The sequence below is a fragment of the Salmo salar genome, unplaced genomic scaffold (assembly GCF_905237065.1).
Source record: "Salmo salar unplaced genomic scaffold, Ssal_v3.1, whole genome shotgun sequence".
Taxonomy (NCBI): Eukaryota; Metazoa; Chordata; class Actinopteri; order Salmoniformes; family Salmonidae; genus Salmo; species Salmo salar.
In genome coordinates, this window is record NW_025548626.1 from 107501 (window position 1) to 112500 (window position 5000).

At 40.7% G+C, this 5000-nt stretch overlaps 1 pseudogene; it reads left to right on the forward strand.

The window, feature by feature from the left end:
- The window catches only part of LOC123733180 (TBC1 domain family member 1-like), a 74346-nt pseudogene that overhangs the window by 54551 nt on the left and 14795 nt on the right, over positions 1-5000 (forward strand).

Sequence of the window (5000 nt, forward strand, 5' to 3'; positions counted from 1 at the left end):
ATACTGCAGGTACTACAGACCAGACATGATTATACTGCAGGTACTACAGACCAGACATGATTATACTGCAGGTACTACAGACCAGACATGATTATACTGCAGGTACTACAGACCAGACATGATTATACTGCAGGTACTACAGACCAGACATGATTATACTACAGACCAGACATGATTATACTGCAGGTACTACAGACCAGACATGATTATACTGCAGGTACTACAGACCAGACATGATTATACTGCAGGTAATACAGACCAGACATGATTATACTGCAGGTACTACAGACCAGACATGATTATACTGCAGGTACTACAGACCAGACATGATTATACTGCAGGTACTACAGACCAGACATGATTATACTGCAGGTACTACAGACCAGACATGATTATACTGCAGGTACTACAGACCAGACATGATTATACTACAGGTACTACAGACCAGACATGATTATACTGCAGGTACTACAGACCAGACATGATTATACTGCAGGTACTACAGACCAGACATGATTATACTGCAGGTACTACAGACCAGACATGATTATACTGCAGGTACTACAGACCAGACATGATTATACTGCAGGTACTACAGACCAGACATGATTATACTGCAGGTACTACAGACCAGACATGATTATACTACAGGTACTACAGACCAGACATGATTATACTGCAGGTACTACAGACCAGACATGATTAGTACTACAGACCAGACATGATTATACTGCAGGTACTACAGACCAGACATGATTATACTGCAGGTACTACAGACCAGACATGATTATACTGCAGGTACTACAGACCAGACATGATTATACTGCAGGTACTACAGACCAGACATGATTATACTGCAGGTACTACAGACCAGACATGATTATACTGCAGAGTACTACAGACCAGACATGATTATACTGCAGGTACTACAGACCAGACATGATTATACTGCAGGTACTACAGACCAGACATGATTATACTGCAGGTACTACAGACCAGACATGATTATACTGCAGGTACTACAGACCAGACATGATTATACTGCAGGTACTACAGACCAGACATGATTATACTGCAGGTACTACAGACCAGACATGATTATACTGCAGGTACTACAGACCAGACATGATTATACTGCAGGTACTACAGACCAGACATGATTATACTGCAGGTACTACAGACCAGACATGATTATACTGCAGGTACTACAGACCAGACATGATTATACTGCAGGTACTACAGACCAGACATGATTATACTGCAGGTACTACAGACCAGACATGATTATACTACAGGTACTACAGACCAGACATGATTATACTGCAGGTACTACAGACCAGACATGATTATACTGCAGGTACTACAGACCAGACATGATTATACTGCAGGTACTACAGACCAGACATGATTATACTGCAGGTACTACAGACCAGACATGATTATACTGCAGGTACTACAGACCAGACATGATTATACTGCAGGTACTACAGACCAGACATGATTATGAGGTACTACAGACCAGACATGATTATACTGCAGGTACTACAGACCAGACATGATTATACTGCAGGTACTACAGACCAGACATGATTATACTGCAGGTAATACAGACCAGACATGATTAGCAGGTACTACAGACCAGACATGATTATACTGCAGGTACTACAGACCAGACATGATTATACTGCAGGTACTACAGACCAGACATGATTATACTGCAGGTACTACAGACCAGACATGATTATACTGCAGGTACTACAGACCAGACATGATTATACTACAGGTACTACAGACCAGACATGATTATACTGCAGGTACTACAGACCAGACATGATTATACTGCAGGTACTACAGACCAGACATGATTATACTGCAGGTACTACAGACCAGACATGATTATACTGCAGGTACTACAGACCAGACATGATTATACTGCAGGTACTACAGACCAGACATGATTATACTGCAGGTACTACAGACCAGACATGATTATACTACAGACCAGACATGATTATACTACAGGTACTACAGACCAGACATGATTATACTGCAGGTACTACAGACCAGACATGATTATACTACAGACCAGACATGATTATACTACAGGTACTACAGACCAGACATGATTATACTACAGACCAGACATGATTATACTGCAGGTACTACAGACCAGACATGATTATACTGCAGGTAGTACAGACCAGACATGATTATACTACAGGTACTACAGACCAGACATGATTATACTGCAGGTAATACAGACCAGACATGATTATACTACAGACCAGACATGATTATACTACAGGTACTACAGACCAGACATGATTATACTACAGGTACTACAGACCAGACATGATTATACTGCAGGTACTACAGACCAGACATGATTATACTGCAGGTACTACAGACCAGACATGATTATACTGCAGGTACTACAGACCAGACATGATTATACTGCAGGTACTACAGACCAGACATGATTATACTGCAGGTACTACAGACCAGACATGATTATACTGCAGGTACTACAGACCAGACATGATTATACTGCAGGTACTACAGACCAGACATGATTATACTGCAGGTACTACAGACCAGACATGATTATACTACAGGTACTACAGACCAGACATGATTATACTACAGGTACTACAGACCAGACATGATTATACTGCAGGTACTACAGACCAGACATGATTATACTGCAGGTACTACAGACCAGACATGATTATACTGCAGGTACTACAGACCAGACATGATTATACTACAGGTACTACAGACCAGACATGATTATACTGCAGGTACTACAGACCAGACATGATTATACTACAGGTACTACAGACCAGACATGATTATACTGCAGGTACTACAGACCAGACATGATTATACTGCAGGTACTACAGACCAGACATGATTATACTGCAGGTACTACAGACCAGACATGATTATACTACAGGTACTACAGACCAGACATGATTATACTGCAGGTACTACAGACCAGACATGATTATACTGCAGGTACTACAGACCAGACATGATTATACTACAGACCAGACATGATTATACTACAGACCAGACATGATTATACTACAGGTACTACAGACTAGACATGATTATACTACAGACCAGACATGATTATACTACAGACCAGACATGATTATACTACAGGTACTACAGACCAGACATGATTATACTGCAGGTACTACAGACCAGACATGATTATACTGCAGGTACTACAGACCAGACATGATTATACTGCAGGTACTACAGACCAGACATGATTATACTGCAGGTACTACAGACCAGACATGATTATACTGCAGGTACTACAGACCAGACATGATTATACTGCAGGTACTACAGACCAGACATGATTATACTACAGACCAGACATGATTATACTGCAGGTACTACAGACCAGACATGATTATACTGCAGGTAATACAGACCAGACATGATTATACTGCAGGTACTACAGACCAGACATGATTATACTGCAGGTACTACAGACCAGACATGATTATACTACAGACCAGACATGATTATACTACAGGTACTACAGACCAGACATGATTATACTGCAGGTACTACAGACCAGACATGATTATACTGCAGGTACTACAGACCAGACATGATTATACTACAGGTAATACAGACCAGACATGATTATACTGCAGGTACTACAGACCAGACATGATTATACTACAGGTACTACAGACCAGACATGATTATACTGCAGGTACTACAGACCAGACATGATTATACTGCAGGTACTACAGACCAGACATGATTATACTACAGGTAATACAGACCAGACATGATTATACTGCAGGTACTACAGACCAGACATGATTATACTACAGGTACTACAGACCAGACATGATTATACTACAGACCAGACATGATTATACTACAGACCAGACATGATTATACTACAGGTACTACAGACCAGACATGATTATACTGCAGGTACTACAGACCAGACATGATTATACTGCAGGTACTACAGACCAGACATGATTATACTGCAGGTACTACAGACCAGACATGATTATACTACAGGTACTACAGACCAGACATGATTATACTACAGGTACTACAGACCAGACATGATTATACTACAGGTACTACAGACCAGACATGATTATACTGCAGGTACTACAGACCAGACATGATTATACTGCAGGTACTACAGACCAGACATGATTATACTACAGGTAGTACAGACCAGACATGATTATACTGCAGGTACTACAGACCAGACATGATTATACTGCAGGTACTACAGACCAGACATGATTATACTACAGGTACTACAGACCAGACATGATTATACTGCAGGTACTACAGACCAGACATGATTATACTGCAGGTAGTACAGACCAGACATGATTATACTGCAGGTACTACAGACCAGACATGATTATACTACAGGTACTACAGACCAGACATGATTATACTACAGACCAGACATGATTATACTACAGACCAGACATGATTATACTACAGGTACTACAGACCAGACATGATTATACTGCAGGTACTACAGACCAGACATGATTATACTGCAGGTACTACAGACCAGACATGATTATACTACAGACCAGACATGATTATACTACAGACCAGACATGATTATACTACAGGTACTACAGACCAGACATGATTATACTGCAGGTACTACAGACCAGACATGATTATACTGCAGGTACTACAGACCAGACATGATTATACTACAGGTACTACAGACCAGACATGATTATACTACAGACCAGACATGATTATACTACAGGTACTACAGACCAGACATGATTATACTGCAGGTAATACAGACCAGACATGATTATACTGCAGGTACTACAGACCAGACATGATTATACTGCAGGTACTACAGACCAGACATGATTATACTGCAGGTACTACAGACCAGACATGATTATACTGCAGGTACTACAGACCAGACATGATTATACTGCAGGTACTACAGACCAGACATGATT